The sequence below is a fragment of the Aythya fuligula genome, chromosome 8 (assembly GCF_009819795.1).
Source record: "Aythya fuligula isolate bAytFul2 chromosome 8, bAytFul2.pri, whole genome shotgun sequence".
NCBI lineage: Eukaryota > Metazoa > Chordata > Aves > Anseriformes > Anatidae > Aythya > Aythya fuligula.
The window spans coordinates 29,636,322-29,657,141 of NC_045566.1; the positions used below are offsets into that span (position 1 = coordinate 29,636,322).

At 43.5% G+C, this 20,820-nt stretch overlaps 1 long non-coding RNA gene across 5 annotated transcripts in view; it reads left to right on the plus strand.

The window, feature by feature from the left end:
- Positions 1-20,820, plus strand: part of LOC116491842 — a 42,501-nt gene that overhangs the window by 17,609 nt on the left and 4,072 nt on the right. For 4 of the 5 annotated variants that reach the window (XR_004253533.1, XR_004253537.1, XR_004253535.1 and 1 more), the window contains exon 4: positions 15,875-16,092. This is a non-coding gene — a long non-coding RNA (uncharacterized LOC116491842). Of the gene's footprint in view, positions 1-473; positions 543-15,874; positions 16,093-20,820 lie in introns of all 5 variants that reach the window. The other variant, XR_004253534.1, reaches the window with a different exon arrangement.

Consider the following 20,820-nt stretch of genomic DNA (forward strand, 5'->3'; position numbering starts at 1 on the left):
GCTGTTGGCAGGGCGGAGCTCTGTGCATGGTGCTGAGCACCAGGTGTATGGTGAGCTAAAGAAGCTCACACAGGTGCCCACGGGACTTCTTTCATCATTACCACGGGGCCAGGTGGCATCTCCTGGGAGCAGGACACTGGAGAGCACAGGGAGCTTCAGCAGTCAGGGGTGGTGGATTGCTGTAATGAGCAGATACACCCTAATCCCCTTGAAAAATATTAGGAAAAAAACTCCACATGATCAAAGCCTAATGTTGGGTTGAAAATATGGCTAGCTAGCTTTCCCCTGTCCTGGGGAACTACAGAATATGAAGCCACAGCTTCAGCTCATGGCCAGCGCTGGCTCCTGCAAGGCAGGTGTGCTGTCGTGCAGAGCCCCCAGGTCAGCACAACTCCTCCCTGCCTGAGGAAGGGATGCATCTCAGCGGTGTGATCAGCACCCTGCGCTGCTGACTTTGGGTTTTTCTCTTGCAGAAAGCACAGGGTTGTTACAGAGGATTTAAATGGAAGAATGCTGAGGAAGCCAGTGAAGAGTTTTAAGTGGTAAATGTTTATATTCATAATTTAAATCCAGTGTTTTTTTTTATTTTTATTTATTTTTATTTTTTTTCCCAGAAATTTAGTATCAACTTTAAAATTTGAGAGTGTGAAGTCACTGGGAAACATAAAAGAGAAGGCTCTTGCTTAAAGAATTTGCAGGTTGAGCACCCATCTCACAGACCTGTCAACATTTCTGTTGATGGATTCCCAGATAGTGCTGAAAGAGCTACTCCAAAGCTGTAGAAATCTTATTATTATTTCCAGAGGATAGATCTATACAACAATGTAAGCCTGATATTCACAAAACAAAAGCTGTTTGTCACACAAAATAAATCCCTGCAGTTCAGTCCCTACTCTTGGTTAACTCACTCCCTTAACAAGAAGTTGGAGATGCCAGATTGGCAAGTGGGTGGAGGTAATTGTTCTGGTGAGCCAAGAAATTTGTGTTTTCCCTCTGTTCTGATCCCCCAGTGTAACCCAAGCACACCTTCTGCCTGCAGGCAAGATTCAAGCCTCCAACACCTGAGTATTCCTGCCGAATGACATGGCATAAGATCAGGGAAAAACCTGTTTACTACAGCATGGTCTAGTTTTCAGATCAAAACAGATTGCTGTACATTGGGTGTGAAACTTCCTAATGTTTTAGTAATGATTCTGGAAACTGTATGACTGACAGTGCCGTGCAAAGCACTGTCTGAGGTTATGTAAATCCCTAAAAAGAAATCTAACCCCAAATCCTAATTGTGTAGCTGAGTGCTGTGAAGCCTAGGCAGTGCCAGATTTTAAAGCTATCCTGGTACCTTACATAAATACACATACATACTCACAGGAACTGTGTCCTAAAGAGCTCTTTAGCTCTCCAGGCAGTTTGGTAGGAAGTGCTGTGACGGGCTGGTGATGCTGCCCGGAGTGCTGCTGCTGCTCCTGGTTTTGCTGGTAAGAGCCAGGTCCCCATGCCCTCTGAGCACAGCCAGAGCTGCGGCTCTCAGGTACATCCCTGGCAGAGAAACGAAGCTGCTTTCAGCTCTGGTGCTCACTAAGAGGGAAAAGAGACCCTTCCCCATGCTTCCTTGTGCAGGAACAATTACCACACATTTAAAAATTCTGCCCGGATGCTGCAGCCCTAGCTATGAATCTCAAAATATATTTTAAATTTATTAGCGTCATGCTGCTTCTGACACAAAGGATGTGAGGGACAAAGAGCAGCAGCTCCTGTGCTTGAAGGAAGCACATAAAAACCTGCCAGCACACTTGTAATTTCATGCTTCTAAATGTTGTTATCCAGACGCCATTGTACCTGCGACTAGTCTGCTTGTGTTAACTCTGAGATGTAAAATACTCCCCGGTATTAAAGACACGATAGTAGTGCAGGTGGCTAAAGTGCATCTAATGTTTCTGTGAGCACTCCTGTTAGCTCTTATTGCCTTGTCCTTCACGTGACTTAAGACATAAAATTGAGTCTGCAGCATTAAAAATGTTCAGAAAGATGCGCTTTAGTAAATAATGTCTCCATTTTCAGTGTTTGAATGGGTATGTAAAGTGAAGGGGACCGAGTAAAGTCCATGTGACAGAGATCAGCGATAGAGATCTTTATGACTAATTTTTGCAGAATTGCCCAAGAATTACTGGCAAAATGTTTATTGTGTCCCCCAGGCTTCTCCAACTGTCTCAACTGCATAGAAATAGTGGGACCTTCCAGTTTTGATCTGAAGTAAATTGAATTTTTATTTATTTATTTATTTTGACAGATTTTGAATCAGGGTCTTGAAGGACCCGTGACACTTTTCAAACAGAATACTTGCTATATTCTTTTTGTTGTCGTGGCCCATCCCAGGCTAGGCAAGGAGTCAGTGCTAAATCAGCATTTCCCACCTTGCCCCTCGCGGAGTGAGCAGAGAGGGGCCGGGCACATGAGCAGAGGGAAGCAGCGTTAGGAGGAGGAAATCACAGGAGGAAGTGACAGGAAATAGCAGAGGAAGGGAAGAGAGAGGAAAAAGCATAAAAGAGAGATTCAAATAGAGATAAGGGAATGAAAATGAGAGGAGGGGAGAGAAGAAAAAATAAAATGGAAGGAAGGAGTGGATAAAGAAGACTGATCTCAATAATTCTCAATCATTATCTTTCAGTCTGCTCCTCAGGTGGGAGCACAGTGTGATTTGGAGCCCCCCAGTGCTGCCTTCAGTAGCTGTTCTCCATTTTAGCTTGGCCAGAGAAGGGGCTCACACAGGTCAGCCATGTCCAGGGCAGCCCCATGAGCTGCTGGCTCCGTCTGGTGCTCAGCCACCTCCAGCTGCCTGAGATCTGTGAGGAACAGCAGCGAGCACCGGATCCTGGTTAAATCTCAGCAGGTTTATCGCTTATAAAACCATCACAAAAGATGAAGTAATGTCCTGTCTTGACACATACTGGGCTCTAGGTCCTCCTTTTTTTTTTTTTTTTTTTTCCTGTTGTAAAAGGAGAGTTATCTGATGTTTTTTATCTGTTTGTTAATGTCAAAAAACAGTTATTGTGATTTAGAGAAGCTAAGGGTTTAAAATAAAATATGCATTCAGTGCTTTCAAACAAAGATTTGGTGACCATCAGGTTACTCAAATGTGTGCAGTTTTATCAAAGCCCGAAGTTTTTCTTTTAAGGTGTTTGTAGAATATCTCTTCTCTTATTGTGCCCTCTTACAATTACAGATGGAACGATGAAAACACATGTTCCCATGCAATTGCTTGCTGCTGCCTTATAAAAAGCCAAAGCATAAATCAACTTCAATATGGAGTAAACTAATAGCATCATTGTGAAAGATTAACCTGAAGAGTTTTGCCCTACTGCTGAAAATGAAAGCAGACCTCAGCTGATGAGAGTTAGCCTCTGTAATGAGAGGTTTAAGATGAGATGTGAAGGTGTCTGACTTGGCTTTCCCAGCCTGCTGAGAATGAATTTTGGAATTGGGCTGGACAAAAGTTAAGAGCACGTCTTCCATGTACCTTTGGCTTGTATTTTGGAGAGGCCAATATGCTGTCCTTGGGTCATCTGAAACATCAGCTGCCTTAACAGAGAAGAGCTGACTGGTGATAAATGCACTGATCCTATTTATGCGTCGCTTTCCAACTCATCAAAGCAATTTTAAAATCAATATGTTACGTTTAACAGGGAGGCCATGCATTTCTCTCTGGGCAGGAATAACACGTCGAATCTGCAAAGGGAGAACTAACCTTCCAGGTGCAGCGTTTGGTACAAACCACAGAATGTAGAGAATATTCCAGGAAAGCTATAAAAGGAGATGACGCAAAGATGGCTTCTGGGATGTTAAAAAATACAGCCATGCTTGTGAGCTGGAGTGCAGTGGCTGAACCTGAGCAATGCTGTGCTCAGGGCAGGAGACACCCGCGGCTGTCAGGAGTGCTGTGCAGAGTCCCGAGCAACTCCTGCCATTGTAACATGTGACAAGGCCAGGGGACAGCTTTGTGCAGCATCCGTAACATAGTGCAGCTGATGTATGTAAAGATGTCTGAGAGGGAGAAGGCAGGTCTGCCAGCAGTGCTGTTGATACCAGTGATCTGTCTGGGCTGGGGGCTGCAGACTGGAGTGCAGGGCTGCAGGATCAAGCCACTGCGTTTTGAATGGGTTTGAGCGGTTCCTAAATAAAGCTTCATTAGTTAGGGTGGCACCGCTCTGTCTGCTTCCTACTGAGCAGCAGGAAGACAAAGAGAGCATCTACAATCGTAATAGTTTAACACAAATTGATTTAAAGCCTGGAATAATAGGAAGCTTAGAGAGCCTGGATGAGAGATGGTGTTGGGCAGAAAGAGGTGGGAATGAAGAGGAACAAAGACCAACCAGCTGCAGATGAAGGAGTGAGTCTTCTCTTTCCATCTGTTGGTTGAAGCACCACATCTGCAAACAGGTGTGGATGTTCACAATGCATCTAGGAAACCGTTCTCCTTGATTTTGTGACTTGTTCATAGTGCCTTGCTCTCAGCCCCAGGCAGACCGGCTGCCTGGCCCTGGGCAAATGGGCACCCAGGGTCGTTACACAGGTTCTGCCGTACTGTGTGCTCTGGTGTAAGGCTTGCATATGGCTTCCAGCTTTCAGAGATTTCTGGTCTGTCCAAAATACTTAGGACTGCAGCGTCTTAGACCTGTGCATGTCTTTTTGTCCTTTTTTTTTTTTTTTTTTATTGCTGAATATGAAGAAGTTTGGCTTTTATGATGTGTCTATGTATACAATTTTAGTAGCTTGGATTGCTTTTATATATGTACTGTGAAAATAACAGCTGCTTAAAAATTGATTATTGATCATAGGAAGACACTATTTTTTTTTAATCTTCAGAGGCAGAATTACAAATTAAGTGATATAAAGTATTTTAGTTAAAGGCATTTTATTAAAAACACTTCATCTAGCACTTACAGAAAGGGAATATGTTGTGTTTCATTATGTGAGGTCTCACAGAAAAACATGGTGGGACTCAGCCCTTGTCACTCAGTAACTGCACTGATGTTAATAAGACAGGATTAGATTCTTCCCAAATTGCACAAAACACTGAAAGACTCAAAAGCAGGGGTTTGGAGAGCTGCAGAATTCCAGTTGCAGTGGATAAACTATCTGCAGGAGTTGCAATCTGTTTGCATGCATACACAATGCATTCTAGTTTTCTACTGAAAATTTATGACTAGTCATGCATGCCATATATAACACGTCTGATCATGTATGTAAATGTACGTATATTTACACAGCAACATGTATGCACATGTATGTAGTATGCATATACATACACACCCTGTATCGTGTTCTGAAAATCCAAAGCTGCGTTAGGCCGTGCAGCAGGTGCCATTTTGGTGCATGCGGAGCGGTGCCTGTCCCAGCCTCCCTGAGGGACTGCTCTGCATGAGGCTCTGCCAGGCCCTGGGCATGAGGAGCTGCAGCAGAGGCTCCCTCCCTTTATTTCTTGTGACCAGGTGCCTGAATATGGGGGCTGCTGACGTGCTCTGGAGTAGCGGCTGTGCCAGCTGTGTGGATAGGGATGTGAGGCTGGCAGGCCGAACCTTGTGAGTCAGGTAGAAGAGAGGCCTTCAGCACGGGGTCTGCACTCCCTGTCAGTGCTGGGGCTGAGCAGGAAACTGGTTCCTCCCTGAGTGAAGCTGACCAAAGAGACACGATGTGCTCCAGGAGGCCGGTTGGGCTGTATGAATGCCAGACGCCTTTGTTGTTAACCTGCTCTCCTTAAGCTGGCTCAGGAGCTGAATAGTTCAGCTGGGTAAATCCCATCCTTTCAAAAGGCAGCAGAAATGCCACCATTACGATGTTCTGGTGAAGCAAAATATTTTTGTTTGCTGCAAAGGTTTAATTCGTGTGCAGCCATGCTTCCCCCTCAGGATGTCAAAGAGAGGCTGTGCTAGTGCTGTGCTGCCCGCCTCGCCCCATGACAAAGTGCTCCCACGGCAGAAGTCACCTTCTGCGCTCAGCCGAGCTCGACTGGAGCTGTCCCTGTGGCTGTGGCGCCGAGGGACTCTGAAGGCAGTTGCGGGTGCAGCACCACAGCGCCGTATTTCAAGATCATAAAAACTCCTCGGATAAATGGAGGGAGCGTGGCTTTCTGCCGCAGCACGTTGGGGGCGCGCAAGCCAGTCTGTCATTGTGCGAAGGCAGCAGATGCGGTCGGTGCTCGGAGGAAATGGTTCATGACCCGCTGATGCTTCCCGAGGGATGCAGCCAGGAAACAAAGAGGCGCTGGGGGCTCCTGGGGTGGGAGCAGCACTGAGGGGAGGGCGAGGGAAGCAGCAGGAGAGGACAATGGGAAGAGCAAGCAGGAAGGCAGAGTCCAAGCAGAGAAGCCCTTTTTGCTGCAAGCTGCATGGCTGGACACAGTGCTCTGGATGCTGGGTGGGATGCTCGCTGCACAAGCTTATTGAAGGTGATCCCCAGGAAAACATGCATCGATGGGGTGCTGCCAGAGAATTTTAGTCCATGTGCAACCCACGCTTGGGTAAATTCTCAGGTGTGTCCCTGTCCTCAGCTGCTGTCACAGCTGTGGAGGAAACACGTGGTGGTGGTGGACCAGAGACAGAGCAGCCCCTTGGCTGCCCCCACCTCTGCACCCATCCCGCAGCTGTCTCATGGGCAGACATGGCCATGCCAGTGTGTGGGTGAAAGCAAACCCTATGCAGCCACGGGCCACAGCATGTCACCCCACTACCAGCCCTGTGCTCCCTGCTTCAGGGCTCATTTGATGGCTCTTTTGCTCCAGCTGGGTATTTGGCCCCATTGTGTTCGCATCAGACAAATCCAGCCCAGCTGTGCTGGTGCAAAGGAGCAAATAGTTTCAGACAACAACCGTAGGATTTAACAAATGAAGACAAAAATGCTGCTAACAAGCCTCATTGATGGTGACATTATTTGCAAATAACACTTGGAGATGAAAAGAAAAAAAGTGAAACAAAGCAGCTTTTCTCTGAATGTGCCTGCACTAAAGCCTCTCCCCTTGCTCTGTCCCCACACAAAGCTGTGGCTGTGTGGGGCTCTGCTAGGGTCTGGGCTGCCCCTACGAGTAGGGTGAGCCCAGTGGAAGAGGGACAGCAAGGGCTGTGCTGCTGTGGTGCCAGGCAGGGCTCACCCCACAGCAAGGGTAGGTCCCCAGACCTTTGGCTTGAGCGTGTGTTGGAGCGTGTGTGTGTGCTGAGCCTGGGACGCATCGCTGTGGTGCTGCGTCTTCTCATGGGTAGTCACGGCGTTCCCTGCTGTCCTGTGACTTGCAATACCTATTTTATTATTTACACAAACTCATGTTCTTGCTGTCCTTGGGGAATTTCACCCAAGTAAGCACTGAGCTACTTCACCTCCCTGTGAATCCATAAACACAAACACCTTGGATGTAGTTTTTCTGCTACTGTGGTCTCTATTATTCACTTTGGCAAGGTCCTTTTTAAAGAAGCTAATAAACCTGTCACGACAAGTCCATCAAATCTCAGCAGGATGCTTCTTTCACTTCTGAGGTTCCTTTCATAACCAGCCTGCATGCTGGCACCATTCGTTAGGAGCATCCGGCCAGCTTTGTTCTTTAGCATTATTGTGCACTGCTTTTTTTTCATGGTACCTGAAGCTCATAAGACAACTATCGGTTTGCCTCCTGATGGGGGAGAAGGCATTTGTATTGTGTTTCATGTATCGTGTCTCTGAAAAGGACTAGAAAACATAAGCACAGTAACTTGTGGGTTTTCTGTCTTAGAGAATTAGGATGTCTTTGCATTACTGAGCAGGCAAACATTGAGCAGCGCTTGATCAATAGGAGGCATTGCCAGAGGTCTGGTGTAGTCTACAGCAGCCAGCGGTAAGCGTTGCTATAGGCTATGGAACTAGGAATGCAAAATGTCGAATGGCAGTAATAATTCATGCATCCTGGGACATATAAAACCAACAGTATGTCAATAGCTGTGGCATGCTCTGCAGAAAATATGCAGGATTTAGATGTCGCAGGAGCCCGTGTTTTACTTTAAACCACACTTTCCTTGGTGAAATATAGACTTTCCCTATTTGTTAAAAGCATTTATTTTCAGTTTAATGTCGCTGCTTTTCTATTAAGATTCTAAGGGATGTGCAGCTCAAAAGGGGTCTCGAGATCCAGAGATTCGTAAAGCAAAATACATGTATTTATTGAAGAAAAACACATAAAAGGCTTGTAAAACAGGGTGCAATAGTATTTGAAATTCATGGACCATTTCGGCATTCATAAAAGCATATATGGTTCTCATGTTGGCTTCACTGGGGATTGGACTTTGCTGGCTGGGTTACCCAGGAGATATCTGTCATTCTCTTAAAGTGAAGCTCATTACAACCACTTTGTATTTTACTTGGAAAGTGAAATATCTTGTGAAATAAGTGAGAACTTCTCCAGTATTCATCCTCCCCAAAATACTTCAGAATAATTAATATTGCTCGTCTCTTGTGGAAAGATACTAAAGAGGGTGAATTATTGCGTCTGGGAGGCTATGGTAGGCATCAGAATAAAGACTGCATCTATCTGATACTGGGTCTCCTCTGTGCCACTGCTGCTTGGGAACATAGACGTGATGAGTGCTGTTTTACCTGCTAAGGCTCCCACAAAAATTCTTCAGATGAAACTTTAATGAGAAAAGGGGGAAAAAAAAAATGTTCAAGCAGACCCTTTCTAATGCTTTCAGCTGTGTGCTCTTGTGCACCCTAGCTGCGTGTTGCCAGGCCTCAATTTCTCTAAATCTGCCTGGAAGTAGAAAGGCAAAACAGAGAAGTTGCTTGTCACTCATGATTATATGAATATGGGCCTTAACATACAGGTAATACTTCTAAAAGAATTTAAAATATTAACCAAAAAAAAAAAAGGCAAGAAAGGAATCACAAAGGAACCCACCATGCATTATTTAAATCTTCTCTCGAGCTGAGGGCTGAAACGCATCCGCATCGTCTGCTCTTCCAAGTGACAATGATCCCTCCGCTGGAGGGCTGGGGGTCCCGGCTCCCAGTTGTCTACTCTGCAATATATATTTTTTAAAGTGCAGATTCAAACAATAATTAATCATATATAATGTCTACGTTTTGAAGAACGCAAAGTGATTTAAGTGCAGTAGTCTATATCTATACAAATAGGCACTAATAGATATTTCAGCACATCTTGCTGAAACAGATGTTAAATGAAAAATAAAAATAAAATTAAGCCTGCTAACTCTCTGAGCCATATGAAAGGGATGTCTTTGTTCTGAGCAGAGCGAGTTGGCTCGTTCTGCTCCTTCGGCTTGGTTCTAGGAGGATGTGTTTTGCAGTCCTCCCATGATACTTGGCAAATTTAAAGCTGTCACTGTTGATCCTGCTTCTCTTTGTATTAAAAGAAAGTCTGTGGTGTTTATATTATGGGGGAAAATGCTATTTCTACTGATTGTATTTTCATTGTCTCTTTTCTTATGACTGTAATGTTTGCCAGCAGCTGAGGGGCCACTTTGATGCTTGCTCTGATGCCATGGTTTATTGTGTAGCACAGTTGAGCCTAGGGTTTTCCTTTCTAATCGGAACTGACATACTGGGTAAAAAATAAAGCTTTTATTTAATTATGGTTATCTCATAGAGTCTGCGTTTGTTATAGCTGATAGGGTGCTGGAAACCAAAGGTTGTAAATACCTACGTATGTTCTGGTTTGTTTCTAATCCCAGCAATGTTTTGCCTGCTTCTGTTCCTCACCCTGACCATGCACATGAGCAGGCTTGCAAACCTGTTTGTGGAGTGAAGATAGCAAGAATATGTGCATGCTACAGCCTCCGCCTTCTTCACTGCTCCTGCTTAAAGGGATTAGCACCCAGTGAAGGAAAACGAATGAACCTTGTTTCAGGAATTCACTCAGGGAAGGGAGTAGCCAAAATAAGCAGAGCCTTGGTGCTGGCGGCAGAGACAGAAGCAGCTTATCTGGGTTCAGGTGTGTGGTGTGATGCCCGCCTCTGCCTTGCTGCTGCAAGATGTGTGCGGGTTCACCCTGGGTGCTGGTGTGTGTGGTCTGACCCTCTGGTACCCACAGAAAGACGGTCACTGGCCCCCTTCCCCACCCCTCTGCTGAGCCCATGCTGAATGTCCTTGTGGTGATGCCAGGCAGAATTTGAGCAATATCCACTTGAACGTAGCTATTCCTTTTCTTCCTGTGTCTCATGTTTATTTGCAAGCTGATGAGAAACCGTTCTGTCTCCATTTTGCAGATGGAAAAGGAGGGACTTTGAGAGGCTGTGTGATTTGTCTGGGATGATGCAGCAAATCAATTGGGGGGGGGGGGAAGAAAAAGGATCAGGCCACTCCATGCAATTTAGGGGTGCCTTTAACTGCCCCAGGGGCTTCCTAGGGGGAGGTATTCCAGTCCCAAAGAGACAGCTTCCCTCAAAGGAGTGTTCCTCCATTATTTCTGTCAGAGTATTGCTGCTAACAGTGGAGAAATGCAAAATGTATTATTCATCTCTCCTACTTATAAAATCAATACCTATGAAAATACAAATACAATTTAAATCAAAGGGCGCTTGTTCAGTGCAGATCCTACTAATTAGGTATGATTTCCCAACAATTTCTTAAATTATTTATCCAAAAGATGGGTAGCAGGCACTTTCTGTGCCCCAGAGTGAATATTATAAACCTCTTGTCATGATACAGCAAATGTGAAATGTGCTGCAATGCAATATGATTTGTAACCCCGATGAACTAATGCAATATCAATAGACATCAATCTGTGGAAAAAATCTGTCTCGTTATAACATCTAACGAGATACGTTGAAAGCCAATAACCTTGTGAAATGGACATGCCTTGGTGAAGGATACAGATTGTGCTGCTAGGAATCAATTAAGACTGTAATACCCACCTGTGATGGAAGTTACTGAGCCACCACCACCAAAAAAGAGGTTTACATCATGCACAGACATCCATCATGAAAGCAGCTCCTTCTTGGCTGGCGGTTGGCTCTCTGAGCAACTCCACTGTCATATTTAGGTCTTTTTTTCTCATGCTGGCATTGCATATTCTAGTTCCAGAGTCAACATCTAAGCAATATTTCTCCCATATCTAGTTAAGGACAATTTTAAACAATTCAAAGAGAAGAACAAATGGTTTTGAAGAATTTTTGTGTACAAACTAGGAGGCAGATCTCCTGTAAAATGAAGGGTCTACAGTTGCTAGTCAATAACGTAGACCAATGCTCTGCAATTTTTAATCATAAGGACTTTTTTTTATGCAGCCCCTTTGGGTATTTATTTTCAAATATAAACTCTCATTCGTATAGTAGGTCTTAAAAATTCAATCTCACAAGCCACCCAGCAACTGAAAATCCTTAATTGCATTACATAAATGTATCTGCTCACCAAGTTGTTTTCTGTCAATGATTGAAAAGAATTCTGAAATATTAGGCATTACAATTCAGATCTTAAACCTCTCCTCAGCACCTTCCTCTACAGCCATTGTAGCGACCAGGCTGCTGAAAAAGGCAACAGGAGCTTGAGCAAAAAGCTGGAGTCGTCCAAAGTGCCAGCACATTTCAGTTACTGCAGCAGCCTGTGATCTTACTGCACCTTTGGCAGTACTTAGAGGGAAGTAAGGCAAAGCCTTAACTTGGGATTTCATGGCATTTTAAAGTACAAGTCAGAATTTTAATGGTATTTAAACCTTCCTTATTAGTAGTACAATAAGTGTCTTTCAGCTAGTGTTCAGCAAATTCCTTCCTGGTGGTCTGTAAAAGGCAGTTCTGAGAGTTACAGAGCTGGAGACTGAATGTGGGGTACGTGGCCAGCTCGGGAGTGGGTCGCTTTGCTTGATCTGATGGGAGGACTTGGAGCATCTGAGGAAGTGCTGCATTAAGGCAGTGCTACTGCTTTCCTTACCATGGGCTGTTCAGGTAGTAGTGTTGCATGAATATGCTGGTTATGTAGGATTAGATCACCATCATTCAAATGTTCTTCTTGTGTTATTACTGTTTTTAATTAATGGATATTTGGAAAGTATTTGTCTGGCAGGTGTGAGGAAAAAGGTTCAGTCCCAGAGTGTTTATGTTAGGAATTCTAGGTACATCAAGTGAAGAGACAGTCCTATGATAATGTTTTGCACTTTCTCATCCCATTCTTATTTAAATTAGAACAAACTATCTGGACGGAACATCAAACATTGCAACTACTGTTTAGTGGTATTTTCATTTTCTTGTCCTGCCTAATTTCTTTCAGACATATTTAAAAAGTGTGTGTTTGTACATTAGTGACTGCAAAGGTTACCTAAATTAACACCACAGACTAATTTTGTTTTAAATGGAGGGAGGAGCACATCTGTTTCAAACAGCTTTGTAATATGCCTTTTGTGAGTTCAAATCACATATAGTAATGACCACTTAAGGGAGCTGCTACATGCACAACTACTTATTTGCAATAGTTTTAAGCAATGCAGCTATAAAACAGCACTAACATTTTGGTGCATTGAAATAGGTTCCTCCTTTCCTCTCCCCTTGAAAATTCAGCCTATGTCACTGTTTAATGGATACACAAACATGAGTTTGTGTTCCTCCCCACGGCAGATATGTTATTTGCTGTAGAACTGTTTGGATATATCTTTTATATTTTGTATTCATCTCCCTTAGAAAGAGGCATGAAATGTTTTGTAGTTGTAACTAACATTATTTTTCAGCCAGGAATTGTTATAATTATATAGCACTATAAATATAATTGAGATAACTCTCTAGATCATATCTCTGGATTGAATTTAGAGGTTAGAAGTGCTGCTGTTCATCACACCTGCTTAGGAAGGATATAGTTTGGAAATGATCACAAACATCATACCTCATGTAAGCCTAGATCAAATGGCTTACGTAAATAGAGAAATACGCCTTTTTCCATTGCTGTCCTTTCTACAGATAAGGATGTGTACAGCCTGCAGGTATCTACGGTGGGTAAACTGAAAGTAAACAAATAGAAATGTGTTCAACTGAGAAATTTCTAACGTAAACGGTTTTGCCTTAAAATGTGGAAGGATCAAAGAAATGCTTTGCAGAATAGATCCTCCATCTCAGGGAGGAGGCAGAGGACTGCAGTGGTACAGTCTGGCCTCTCTTGTAGTAGCGGGGGCTTGCCATCTGTAATGCACCTCTCCTGTGGCACAAGAAAGCGCTGTTAACATTCGTTTTTCAAAGGGAGAGCTGCGACATGGACAGAAATTAAGCAACCTGTCCATACACGTAAGGGAATTCTTTAAAAGAAAAGGATTTGGAGAAAGCTGTGTGAGGCTGGGGCTAACACCCTAAACCGTTAGCCAATCCTTGCAAAATTTATGTTGCCAAGTCTGTTGCCACTGAAATCTGAAAGCAAACATTAGCAGCCAAGAACATCATGCTAATTAATTGCCTCAGGAGGACACCATTTCCAAGATCTAATGAAAGATGGAATCCAGCTCCCATATGTCCTGCTTTATAGCCCAAGAAAATGTGCCTGTATTTTTTGTTGAAAGAGTGAGCAATGTCCAACCACACATATCTCAGCTGAATAAAGCTAATCACCAGGCCCAGTGACAGAAATGGCCGTTCATCAGCAACCAGACTGAAAAGCCAAACCAGGATCTGTCCCTGAAGAACCATCTTGATTTACCATGTTAAAGGCAGCTTCAGAAGGTGATTACTGAGCACCTCTCTGCTTTTGTGTTAGGAGAACAGTACCCAACACTGTGCATGTAGCTACTCTGCAACCTTGCCAGTTCATTTAAAATAACAATAAAAAGTTAAGAGTTAACATGTCATATTCTTGACAAAATACCGGAAAGAAGACAGAGGTCTCCATATCAATCAAGTTAACAGTATGTGCCAGCACTGCCTTGCTTGTTCTTGCTTGAACTTTAAATTGCTGTGAATCGGATGTTAGTACCAGGACACGTGTAGCTGCAGGGGAACGGTGAGGCCTGCAGAGAGAGGTGTCCTTATGGGAGCATGTCCATGTCTTGAATGTGGATATCCTGTCCTGGCATGGCTCTCAGCTTTGATCTCTAGAGGCACATGGACTATATTACCACAGCAGTTCAGACCCAGATTCTCAGGGTCATCAGGGAGCCTCACACGGAGCGAACCGGGAGGCCCCATGCAAACCGGGAAGTGACAGGACTGTGGAGCAGGATTTGCCAGACATCAGTGTACACCCAAGGTCTTCATCCACCCAAACGCTGATAGCGTTTGTTAAATGGTCAATTTTTAGAAACACTGAAAATTCTCACCTTCCTCTGTCATCCTTTATATATGATACATGTGTAACCGATGATCTGAAAAGAGTATCTCAACACTATGTTTAGTGGAAATGGGCACAGTGAAAGCAGGCACACATTGCACAGCAAAGTTTTTTCTTTAGTACTGAAGAAAATATATTTTATTCTGTCTATGTCGGGATTAAAGAGAAAAAAAAAGTCAAGGGTCAAGGTAAGTAATTGTAACACATCAGCCATTGTGCATTTCTTCACGATCTCTCTGGTTTGTAGAGAATAATGATATTTCTGAACTTCAACAACTTCCACACAGGAGGGCGCAGCATTTTGACAGGCCTCAGTAAAATGTTAAAATCATAAGGGTGGCCATTATGCAGCATGTGGGATAAAGTTAGACACAGGGTAGTTTTCTGAAATTGGGCTTTAACTTCACACTAGATTTTAGGTGACACAAAACTCCAAAGGCATTCCTGGTACTACTCCTTAAGGGATGAGATCAGCACTTATGAGTGCGTGTTTTGATGACACAGCTCAGAAAACTGAAGTGATTTTTATTATGGAAGGATCAAGGTGATAAGAAGCATGTAATACATGAACAACTCTCAGTCAGACAAGCCAAGAAAGGTCATAATCCATGATATTAATGTTATAAATGTTATCATAAATTGATAGCAGGATGGTAAACTGGTATTCTTGCACTTTTTGTTGTTGTTTTAAAGTGCTGCTGTTCTTAAACTTCACTCTGTCCTTGTAAGACAAGTTTAAATTTTCTCTCAGAATAAAGGACCTTAAAGATTTTCAACATAACGTAAGTAATATTTACATGGAGGTTAGAAAAGCTGTTGTATTTTTATTATTACTATTATTTTTTACTTTTTAAAGTAACTGGCTGAAGTGTGTCAGCAGAATCCAAGACGCCATGCACGGATGAGGGAGGAGAAACCAGCAATGCGATAATTCCAGGCTGTTTGGATGCTGTCCTCAATTACTTTATTTGAACCTTAGCCCCTTACTTTATAGGGCATCTATAAAGCAGGCAAGATTTATCACACTTTCAGAAGGTGTTCTGATGACTGACATTATGGGCCCTGCTCTCTAGAGCCAGCTGCTGTCTTACAGCTCCTAAATTCTCACTGCTGTTCATCAAAAAATCTGCACTGTGACTGTTGATCAGTCCATATCCTCATTTGTTGTGGTTACTTAGGATCCTTAGATCCTCCGGGATCTCCAATCAGTTCTAGAGCCTAAGGGAGATAGATGTTTAGCTGGAGCAGCACACGCACTGCAGCAGCAGCAACCACCTTCCCTTTTGGGTGTGGATGCAGCAGAGGGGCCCTGGTATGCAGGGGAGTGCCTTTGCTGGAGAATTTACCTGGGGACCTTCCTGGGGCCTTTCAGATGTCCACAGGGATCTGAGCAATGCCCTTGGGAGGAGGCAGTCCAGTGGCTGTCAGCAGCACGTAGCTCCTGGAATTACCCCAGCTCTTCTCACCAGGGGCTGCAACAGCACAGTGCACCTGAGGAGGCTTTCTTCTCACCAGCACCACTGCCTGGGGAGCTGTATTCACTGCTGACCAGTTAAGGGCCAGGAGTAGATCGTTGCCACCTCACATAAATCTGTTCCCACCACAGGCTCCCAAGAGAGGGTGAGGGGTGACCTCTGAGCCACTCCAAAACCAAAGCCCCATGTCCACGCTCGCTAACTTTACCTGTTCTACGAGGGAATTACATCCTGCTGGAGCATGGACACATCGGAGGAGAAGCAGCAGCCCAGCTAGCACCGGACAGCTTGGTTTCTGGCACCTGGGGGAGCGGTGTCACGAGCTCCAGAAATGAAAGGGAAACTGAAGGTGAGTTACCACTTCTTGTGTCCAAGGGGAACAGCAGGGTGAGTACTTCTGGAAAGTGCTGTGCTGTATTTACTGAGCGCATCAGACCAAAGCCGTGGTTTTATGTCGGACTTAAAATTCAGCATTTCCAGCAGACTCATGCTGATGCATGGTGTGATAACATTGACGCAGGCAGGAGACAGCCACCAGTGAGTCACCACCCAGCTTCCTCCAGAGCTGGGTGCCTGCAATAGGCATCCCGTGGCTCTGCTGCTCTGGCCTGTAAACATCCCTGATCTAGTCTAGCTTGTACAATCCACAGATAAACCGTGTTTGTACCATGCAGGCAGATGTTCAAAGTGAAACCAATATGGGCAAACATGAACTGTCTAAGATACTGCAAAGCCTTACTTCAAGTGTGAGCATAATGCCTGGAACCACAGGCAGGAAAATACATTTACAGACTATCAAATTATCTTGGGATAATAGTATAATGCTTTTCACTGCTGTACTGTGTGTTCTGATAGCCAAGCAAATAATACTACAGCTGGAAGAGGACCAGAATTTCAAAGAGGGGAGGTTTTATAAGCAGAGTGCTTCCAAAAGAGCGACTTTTTTTTGTGTGTGTGTTATTTTTGGGTTATGTTAAAAACAAATATGGTTATTTTTATGACTCGGAACTGCAGAGTAACACCCTATGATAAACAAAACCTTTAGACAGTTTGTCTACTTTCTAACACAACCTGCGAAGTGCTTCCTTGCTCATGTGAAGTTACTTCTCTCTGCAACACTATTCTTTTGATCAAATGTGTTTTCAGAACTGGCACGAACAAATCAAGTAGCTAAACAACTGTAGCAGTTTGCACACAAGTGGTTTGAATATAATTTTTTTTTTTTTCAAGCACATTATTTGAGAAAACAGTTCCCTTTGAAATTTTGGGCTAAAGATATATTCTGTAGTGCTGTTTATGATCTCTCTTGAAATGTATGACACCCAAAGTGCTTTTGGGATGCTCCAAGGTATATCAAAGAGCATTAACTTCAGCACAGCTGGGAATGTCCCCAGATTCACTTACAAATACATATTTCTTATATACTGTATGTTAACTACAGCTAACATAGACTTGGTCACTGAGAATAATCCTCAGAGTAAGCCTATTAGGTGAGATTTAGCATCTACATGTTCCTGCTCACATCTGCTTGCCTGACATATGTAATCTGCCTGGATGTCACAGTTTACATCCTATTTTCATTGGAGGATAATGAAACTTGATCAGTGTCTTCATCTCCTTCCCTGGCTCTCTAAGAAATATTTCTGCTTGTCAGCTCCTCCTTACCAGCACTCTTTGCCACGAACCTTCGCCAGGTCCTTTATTAAAGTGGAGTACATGCAAAGCTTGCAAGCAATCAAACAATTTATCATTGTTTGTGCAAAAAGGGTGCAGCAGTGTTACTTCAAAGACAGTAAGAAAGTAAAGGTGGTATCATAATTTCCTAAACTGGATTTTCTGTACTTCTCTCATGAAGTTCTGACATATTACTATTTTGACAGCAGCAGCTTTCTGAAGACTTATGTTTCCTTTTAATTCTTACAAAACTTAACTGCAGCCACTTCAGTAATTTTAGAACAGCTTAGTCCGAGAGGTAAATTAAAATTAGGGAAAATTAGACCGTTTCTAATGAGGTAGTTATTACACTGAGTAATGATGATTATTGGTTCTGCTTAATAAAACTGTCAGCTAGTGCAAAATATATATTAAGTTAAATTACATTACATTATATTTCGATCAACTCAGAAATTCAGTGCCTTGCTTTCCCACAAACCACGGGCATAACAAAATGTTAGACAGTGCTTCCTTTTCCAAGTACTTTGAAACGTGAAGCTTTCAAATAAATCCCTTTAAAGCCCTGATTTAAGGCCCATAAGATGCAATGCGGTGAGGATTCATGCTGACTGCAGTACCGTGTGGGCCAGGACTTCACTAAAGCAAGTAGTGTGCTCTTCTACTGTCTGTGCTAAATATCTGCATAGTACTGTTGTGTCGGATATATCACAGTATTCTTAGCCTGATAAAGAAAAATTTTTTGTCACATGCTTTCAGCCCCCTTCCTCACCAACCTCATCGCTTGCCAGTTTCCCTGCTCTTCCCTTTTTTCCCATTTTCCCTATTCTGAAGTGGACTTCAGGAGGTGAACTATACTTTTTATTCCTAGGTGAAAGCAATGGGAAAGATTATCTGTTAGCTAAAAATGCAATTCTGCTGTACAGAGTTGGATGTTGGAGTCCCAGACACGGGGGGGTGAGGCAGCTCAGAGACATGGCTGGCCAGGGAATCTGAGTGGTTGGTACTTTTGTACTTGAGAGCAGGAGATGATATCAGGGTGCCATCAGCAAGGACTGCTGTGCTGTGAGGTGAGCGGCGTCCCTTTGGGATGGTGACTGCCTGCCTCTGCGTCATCAGACTGGCGGCAGTAAACCTCCAAGGGGAAAGAGAAAGGCAGGGGATGCCCAGAGACCGTGCCTGCAACCATGCGTCTGCTGTGCAGGGAGTCATCTGGAGGGACAGATTTCTGTGGAATGCTTTGATGTAAACTAAGCCACATTTTTCTTACAGAAAAGGTGTTTGCTGTATCTACAGTTGCAGTATAATTTATAGATTTTGAGAGATTAAACAAACAGTAATGACTGCATGGCTGGATACACACCTATGCCAATCGACTTTGTGAGCTGGGACATGGAGGCGAGCAAGTCTTTACTTGGTGCACTATGAAAGCTGGAGAAGCACAGATTTTCCAATATAATTTTATTTCTTTGAGAGTGCAATTGCTCTTACAAACAGCAATGTGTTATCTCAAATGAGGATGATAACATGGTTAATAAGTCGCAGCACATGTGGTTATAAGGTTTTTATCATGCTTTGAAACATTTAGTAATCAACAAGATTCCTCCTTTTATGAAGCCCATTTTGTAGAGTTCCATAAACAAGGTTCAACAGTCACAATTTCATTAGCATTATATTGTTGCCATGGTAATGTGGTACCAATTCAATTGATGGGCTTTTCATCCTGGGCTTATTATAGAATTGCTGTTCTTGTCAAAGATACATCTATATGGAAACAGCAAACAGACTTCATAATCTGAATGTTAGCACAAAATTGCATCATATGCTAATTTGGATAGCAACATATCATGTTTTTGGCATCAGACCCAGAAATCATCAGAGACGAGATAGAAGTTACTAAACATCATACATGGCAAAGTTTCATTCCAAAATTGGGAAAATTATTTTCATTGTTTGCTGCAGTATCTGAATTTGTTATCACAAAAGTGCTGGCTCTGCTGTGACCGTTCTGGGCAGTGCTGCTGGGGGGACAAACTGTTGCAGGTGGTAATATCAATAGAAAAAAAGCAGCATCAAATGCTGAAGAACAAAATGTGAGCTGAAGAGATGTTGGTCCTTCTCCTGGTCACGTGTTCTGCAGCATGCTTTGGGGGAATCGCTGCCAAATTCAGTGCCTTGGTTTCCTTGTCTGTAAAATGGGGAAAATGACCCCTCTCCCCCTGTGCGGAGCACCTGGTGTATACCCAGTGACAAGTGATACTCTGTACCACTAAACATTGTTATTAAGTGAAGTAGCAATATTTTTAACAGCTCCAGGAAAATACACTGCAGAGATCTACAATTTGAGAAATGTCACTGGAGAATCTGGACTCACCCAGTGAAACATGGAAGAGTTGGCAGCGCGAGCGTGCGACAGAACATATGCACTTACGGAGGAGAGGAGAGATATTCACCTCATTAAAAATCATGACAGTTTGTAGGGTGTTGTTTTTTTTTTTTAAATAAAGAATGTTGTAGGCCACAGGGGAAGTTGCTGCAGCAATCTGAGCAAGAAGAGCAACAATATAATATAAGGCAACAGCAGGGTGGCTTGTTTATTGTATATAGAAACATTTTCTTGTATTTTTTCACTGTTTTGTTGATGATTGTTTCCTATTTAGGTAGGAAATACCTTTTTCCATCCTGACTCACAATGTTCAGTCTATCATTTCTTAGTTTAATCATGTTGCGTCCTTTACAGCAGCAAGGGTAAATTATAGACAAGATAGTATTCAGTATAATCAAAGATGTGTTCCACTTTATATGATAAGTTCTGTCTGATTTACAAAGGCAGTATCTTCTCCAGCTGAGCAAGGAAAAAGAGACCTTCACTTGCAGATAAAAAAGCACCTCAGAGGAGAGGCTTCTCCTCCATTAGCATCCTATTGTTCATACAAAAAAATAACCATTGTTACTGCTATTATCTGTCTATTTGCTTTTACAATGATATACTCAGAGGACCCAGCTGAGACTGGGACCTCCTTGTGCCAAGCACAGCAAAAACACACGGAGACTTTATACAGTTTATAAGCTGAAGAGCCAGAAGAATGGCAAGAGGAGTAAGTAACTGGCTCAGGGCTGCAGGAGGCGGCAGTGGCAGAAGCAGAACAAGTCCCCAGCCTGGATCCCTTCAACTGGGATGCCTGTCTGACAGCGGGATGGGAATACTCTGCCAAATTTTGAGGATTCAGGCTCTAACTCGTACACCCAGCCACGTTCTATCCCCTAATTTCAACAGCTGCATCTGTGCTGCTGAGCAGGGGCAGCCTGAGGCAAGGCTTGCAGTCAGACGTGCAGCCCACCCGTATTACCTATTAAAACACCTTCAGGCTGGCTCCAGGGCAACCCTGTTAATCCTCCCAGGGAC